General features: G+C 35.7%; 1 protein-coding gene across 1 annotated transcript in view; it reads right to left on the minus strand.

Annotated features, from left to right (window-relative positions):
* The window catches only part of LOC145690289 (protein turtle-like), a 66,655-nt gene extending 62,249 nt beyond the window's left edge, over positions 1-4,406 (minus strand). The window contains exon 1 of the mRNA XM_081765056.1: positions 4,286-4,406. The gene's annotated coding sequence lies outside the window, so the exon portion shown is untranslated. The remainder of the gene's footprint in view (positions 1-4,285) is intronic.
* Positions 4,407-7,401: the final 2,995 nt, after the last annotated feature.

A 7,401-nucleotide genomic window follows, 5' to 3' on the forward strand; every position in this document is an offset into this window, starting at 1 on the left:
CCTAGAGTTTCTGTTGCACTTTTCCCCAGGCGATAGCAGAACCGTATAGCTGCAAATTGTTCATCTCGTAATGACTCCATTTCTTCTACAGGCGACTTCTAGAGGCGGCGCAGAATATCACCTGCAATAAAAAGTCGTGGTTACCAAACATGCAATGATTCCTTAACAACATTTTATATATATGCACAGCAAGACCCACCCTACTTGTATGCCAAACTATGAAGCTCCAGCGTTAACAGAACTGCCGGGGAAAAAATCAGTCCAAGTCTTTCTTGACTTGCCCTCGTATGTCCTCGCTTTCCAAGAGTCTAATGCTATTATTGAATATTTGCATTATGTTTTGGAGGAACAAACACACCATTTGAGGGGGCCGCGGTGGCTGTGGTAGAGGGTTCACCTCTGGTGCATGGGGTCCTGGATTCAAACCCTGCTCCCGCTAATGAACTTTGTGGTGGACAAACACCGTGTGCGTGGGTTTTCTCGGGGTTATCCCGTTTCCTGCCACTTTCTTCATTCCACCATTTCATTCATTATTCATCATCACCGTCTCCTTTAGCCTAGCCGGCATAATGTGGGACGTAAAACTCAAAAATTTCATTTCATTTCACACCATTTGAGCATATGATTCTTCTTCGTCCTTAAATGCTTCCCATATGATCTTAGAACATTCATCTTCTCCTTGTGATACAAAATATGATCGTAATGCTGGCCAATTCAGAAGAAGACGTTCGAGAGCAGGCAGAAGGGACAACCACCTCGTAGGAACATGCCGTAGTACTTCCTTATATTCTTGGTTTACAAAGTCAAAAAATGATTTTAGTTCTTTGGTTCTCTTCGCATAAGCGGAGAATTCACTAAAACCTTTCAGCACAAGATGTTCCACTTCGAAGGAAAACGCTTTCAATGCATGTTTCACACTATTATGCAATATGTGACACTTACAGTTAGCTTTGATCAAATTAGGAACGCGAGCTTTTAGTTTCTCGTACACAGAAACATTCTTCCCGAAATTTACTGAAGCATTGTCTGCGGCAAATGAAGAAATGTTAGCAAAATCCAAGTTATTTTCACAAACCGATTTTTCAATGTGTTTGCTGATACTTTCGCTGGTTTCATCGGGGTCTTCATAAAAGTCCAAGAGACCGATTTTTATCCCCTCTTTCTTCGAAAAGTATTGCACTACTAAAGGGTACATTTTCAGATTACCAACATTCGAAGAATCCGTGCCACCGAAAAGAATTTTGCTTCCTGTAGCTCTTGAATTAGCTGTTCTTGTGCTCATGGCGAAAGTACGTTTTCCACAATGCTGCTGGCTTTCGTGCGCCCACATATAATCCTTTTTGCGATTGCTGAGTCACAAAACATAACACTTGCCAGCTTGTTTGCACAATCCTGGCTGTTATAGCTAAGATGGTGCTTCACTCCATGATACGTTGCTGTAATTTCTGCCGCCGTGACGAGATCCTCCTCCTTAGTGTTGGGCTTCGTAAAAAAAAATATGTAAGTACTGCATTTTCTCTTCTCTCCTTTTCTAAACGTTGCTGCTTCGCAGAATTAGCATGAGCATTTACTGCACGAACGCCCTCAAACTTTATCGAAAACGTTTGACGACTATCTCTACATTCCGCTTCACACTCACTCTTTTTCTGCAACCAATTAAAAGTACTTTTCCACTCGTCATTAAATGTACAGTAATACTTTTTTCTTTTCTTTTCTTGCGTCTCCGAATCAGACATAGCTATTCAACGACAAGAACACCTACGAAACCCACTTACTCCGCCGTGACACTCGATGAACTAAAATTTATACACTGAACCAAAATCACGTAAAGGGAAACAAAGAAGTTTCGAGACTTCAACAATGGGTTTTCGTTTTTTCAGTACTTGCGTAAACTCTTAGCCGCAACAATGTGTTTATTTCCCCTCCCCTCTCAGTTAAACAAACGCTCTTTATTTTCACTAAATTTAAAATAATTATTGTAGCTATGTATTTATGTAAATCAAACGAAAGGTGACGCACAAATACATGTTTAACAAACATTTGTTTATCATTTGAAGTTCTGAATATAGAGCGATTTGCCGACGTTATTGTTTACATGGAAAAACTTAGTATTGCGTTAAATCTTGAGCATTGTTTTTAATTTCATAATGCATACCGTACCAAAGGAAAATTAACTTCGGAACAGAATTAAACTTCAAAAAGAAAATTAAAACTGATTACTTTTAGGAAGGCAATAAAAACAGTGACAGCATTAAATCATAATTCCGGGAGATTCCAAAGCTTGTCCGGGAGATCATGAGAGTGAGTTCGATTTCGGGAGAGGTGGCAAGCCTAAGTTATCCACATTTTAAGCCAACGACTCGCGAATGTGACCGAAATCACGTGATAAAAACACAAAATGGCGTCCAAAACATTAGTGATATCACAATTTGACGTGACATACTATGTAGGGTGTTTATATGTAACCCATTCTACCAAGCTGTGATGCCAAACCTTAGATGTAGTGCCGGTTGAGCGATTTTATATATATATAAAGATAGCTCCTTGACTATATGGAAATGATTCATTCATTGCAAGCAGTATTGAGTGACAACCTGAAACGGCGTTAATTTTGGGACTGTTGTGTCACGAGTCCTATAAAAATGAACATTAAGTTTACCTTAGATGAAATGAAGCCGTAGAAAATGACTAATATGCATAAACATGACATGGACTTTAACAACAGATCAGTGTCGAGAAGAAACGAGACCTCAAAGCAATGCTCGAATATATGATCACAAAATACCACAAGTTTTATAATGATTTCATACTGTAGACTGTTTGGCCTATGTTATGATAGATTTTTTGTACACAGTGGAATAACATCAAAAAAATAGTTTGCATTGTTTTAGCCTGGGAACATGCTATACACACACATGCAAGAACTTTTGTTTCCATTCAAACTTTATTCTATGGATCAAATGAAACTAATAAATACATTCTTGTATGGCATTGCTATATTTTATTGTAAATCTGTGAGTGTAAGATTGTATAGCACTTACATTTGATGCAATCTTCGGTATATTGCAATATGTAACATGGCAATTACAGCCTTGTCTGCAATTTGACGGTGGCAAGTACAGGGTTTTCTACAAAATTATTGTTTGTTTTATTTTCTTTTTAATACGTTTATGTCTTAATTAGATTTCAATATATAGTTTCATTTCGTCATATGCTGGGTTGTATTTCTAAGCAATACTATTTTCTATTTTGTGACGCTTGGGCCAAGTTAACTATATTTTGTCTCTACTGCTATATATTGTTGTTGGCACTTACCGTACGTTGTTTTCCACAGCGAGTCTTCAATTGAAGGCTATGAAGAAAATTTTATAATAATACATCTACATAAGCTATTAGCATTTGTGCAATCTTTGTCTTAGTAAATTGTATAAATATTTTTTCTCTGTAAATGTTTAAGAGGCCCTATCACGGCGAAATTAAAACACCGCTAATTTTACAGTAATTATGTGATATCTTCAAATAGATAAAAGATAATCGAAATGTGGAACAAGATCGCTCTAGACAATATTATTTTACATGAGATACCACTATCACGACTCACTGATCTGCATTCGATTTCCAATCATTTAGAAAATCGACTTTTATTTTCGCGTTTCTAAATGGCTGTAAACGGAAATCTACTAGGTACTCAGGATAACAATACCACATGCAAAATAATATTGTCTAGGGAGATCTTGTTCCACATTTTAATTTTTTTAATCTATTTGAAGATATCACAATTAATGTAAAATTAGCGGTGTTTTAATTTCGCAGTGATAAGTCCTCTTAAGGTACTCAACCAGAGCGTGTGGTAAGCAATTCACATGAATGTATTTTTTTCTGCCTTAAAAAAACACCTAATATTCAATCTATAACAGGACAAAAAAAGCAGACATCGAGGCCCATTTGTGATCCGCGAAGCACAGTTCGAGAAACTCTGCTTTGAAAAACAAAGGCATTAACAACTATGCAATATAAACTACAGGGTGGGCCAAAAGTAGGTATACACACAGCATCGATCAAGTATGGCATTGTAATTTATTAAGATAATACATTTATTTGCTTTCGTTTGTTCCGAGCTTAAGGTATAAATGAAAATAAATCAAGAACAGATAAGAAAAAAAAAATAAGTCAATAACTGTTTGGATAACAATTAGTAAATTATATAAAATGTCATGGCCGATCAGTACGGGACTGTATACCTACTTTTGGGCCACTCTGTATTATGACGTACAAAAATACATACTTTCTGCGAAGATCTCAACAAGAACGTCGCTTCACCCTATTCTACAATTTGGCACTCGAATGACCGTGGTATTACACAAACACTAGATCACAATTGACCACGGATAGTTGCCGTCCACTACTTGAGTAGGAAGAGGTACTTAAATCTTGTTTTCAGCTTATATAATTTGTTCTTTGTGTGGGATACACGTGCTACAACAAAGCAACTCATATTTCCCTTCTGTGCTCGTTTTCCCCTCTTCCTCCTTTTTGAGAAATGTTAAACACGCGATGATCCATGACGCACACAGATAAGCATTCAGGAAAAAGCATAGCCCGCTTCAGTCACTCGCTATGTAGCCGTCAATTGGAAAAAGAAATTCCCTCCTAAGGATAGCTTTACAGCCAAAAAAAAAGGAACACTTCTAGATATTGTTTGTAAAAGAAATATCCTTTCGTTGAAAACAAAGGAAGGTACCTTTCTCTGCCCTCTCATGATGGACGATTTTTCAGATGGTGAGCAACAACTTATACTCACCAAATAAAAACAAAATAATTATTTTTATATATAAAAAAAAAACAGTTTTACATCCTATACCCTTGTACTGATTTATAGTCACTAAAGTAGTGTTTTCATTATTCGATTAAAAAGTATCAATAAAGCTTCTTTAGAAAAAGTATTACCTGACCAGGATATTAGTGCGGTTTTTCGTGGAGGGCGCTAGTGTAGTGTTTACATCAGTTTCTAGGTAAGCGCGGTGGGACAGGGGAACGGAGAGCGTCACTCTGCAGTGTATCCAACGATTTTCAAAAGTTGCAGTTTACATGTTATAAGTAGCCTAACCTGTTTCGCTTAATAAAGAACTCCATAAATTATATAGTTGTTATTGAATGCAGTAATGGTTATTCCTGCAGTAATGCAGATGTATTGTGGATAATGGCATATGCATGGAAATTAACAATTTAAGAACAAGATAGCATATAAGTGAGTTTCTACCGTGTATTAAGCAGATTATATATAAAAAAAATTGATTACGTTTTATTTGATTTCATTATAAAAACAGTAGAAATCTGTAAAACTCAGTAATAAGATGTAATGACTAAAATATTAATTATGGGTTGGCAGCTTAGATACTTGCGCAATATCTTGTAACTGTAAGTTTAAATCAAGTTAAGGCTCGCGATGCTTGTATTTGTTTTAATGTAGGTCTATCGATTGACAACTAAATTATTTTCTTGAGTTGTAGCCAAGAAAGAATTCCGAAACGTTTCCACTCGAGAACTGTGAAAGTTCTCTCCGTTGGTCTATTGGCTAGCGCATGTGTCTTTGTTGTACGTGGTTCTGTGAGAGCCCAACAATTAATTTTACAATGATTTTTAAAGGGCTACGGGATTGGATAGCTTGTCTTTCGGGATTGCCTTGTAAAACCTGATTACAATGTATCTTTCTTTTAGGATTATAATCGTAATCCAGCCTTTTGGTAAATGTGAAATAAAAGTATCGATAAAACATCAGCGTATGGGTAATGTAAGCATAAATATCATTGGTTCAATACACAATAAATTCACAACTTTTATTTATGAGTATAGAAATTCCCTTTGAACTCCCTCTGAATTTCTTTCAGACCCTAGGTCTCTTGTGACAAAGAATTAATTCTATTATCTGTTTTCATACACAATATAATTTTGAAACTTGGGAGCCTAGTGTTGTCTTTGTGTCTGTAATACGTAATCATTTGTCGATTGACTTCAGAAGACTGAGTTTAGCCCGTGAGCATAAGTTGCATATAGTTCAAACATATCAGATGTACGGTCTTGTTTAACAAATCCTGTGTGCACATATGAAATTCAAAGACAAAGGTAATCAATCGTCTTTAAACAGCTGTATTTTTATTTCAAGTGTAAGTACTAAAATGTGCTACGTAGATTTCCGGCCAATTGTTTCATCGCCGGTATCTTTGAGCAATGAGATAGCAGTGGAAGACAAACTTCGTTCTTTTAACTTGATATTTTGAAAAACTTACGCAAGTGGTTTTGTTACTTAAATACATATCTATTCACTCTAATCAATTTCAAAAGTACCATTAACTTTATAATAACATAATGAATGTAAGAGTTACCCTGAAAATGTATTTTGTATTTCTTTTTTAATATGAAATTCATTTTTTCTGAATTTCACGAGCTATAAGAAATCAATTGTCAGGCTCCCCACTTTAAATTTTAATCGCTCCCCTACCGCCTCAATGTAACAGTGGGTTTATTTCTTTTAAATATTTTTTTTTCAAAATATGGTAGAAATACTGGATTTTTAAATTACCAAACCATGCTAAATAATGACAGGTTAGATATCAGAGAAAGTTATCTTTATCTACCTTCTTAATTAGGGGTGGATCCAAATCTCCTTCGGAGGCGGTTAGATTATCAGTTTCTCTCTCACCAGTCTTTTGCAGCACATCCGAAAATGATCTCAATGCAAATTTGTTACTGAAGGTACTGTCAATCGATCGATCACATGGTCCAAATTGGTAGCAATTTCGAAGACGCCTTATCTCAAAACTACACAATAGAACTTGCTTTAAACAATGAAAGCGCAGTTGCCAAAGTATAACTTTGATTCACAAAGATGAACTTCGAGGTTTCGTTAACAGATGAATTAGGAATTCCTTACACTCTAATGCTACGAAGTTCTCAGTGTTCCTTTGTACAACGCTGAGGTTAGTTTATTCGCAAGTTATTGTCATATTAATATGGAGGGTGTATGTACTTTTTTTTTCAGTCCTTTAAAATGTTCTGAAAATAACTTCCATAACTTTTGAAATTGTGTTTGTCTTAACTTGAACATATGCATGAAGTGGTTTATTATGAACAGGGCAAAAACAACTGTGATAGATTAATTACAAGTGATCCGGTTAGAAACACTGTTGTTTGTATTTTAGTTCCAAAATCGGCCGCCCGCACTCGTTCGCTGGTGGACTAATACCTCTTTTTTGTTTTTATTTTTCCAAGCATAGAGGCATTATAGAACACGTTGCGTATATTTCACGCCTTTCTGCGTTGAGACAGGGATGAAGACGTAACACTTACAAAAAAAATATGTGTATTTTTTTAATAAAACTTACATAAATTATTACAAAATAA

Source organism: Thermobia domestica, chromosome 7, assembly GCF_964235325.1.
Source record: "Thermobia domestica chromosome 7, izTheDome1.hap1.1, whole genome shotgun sequence".
Lineage (NCBI taxonomy): Eukaryota > Metazoa > Arthropoda > Insecta > Zygentoma > Lepismatidae > Thermobia > Thermobia domestica.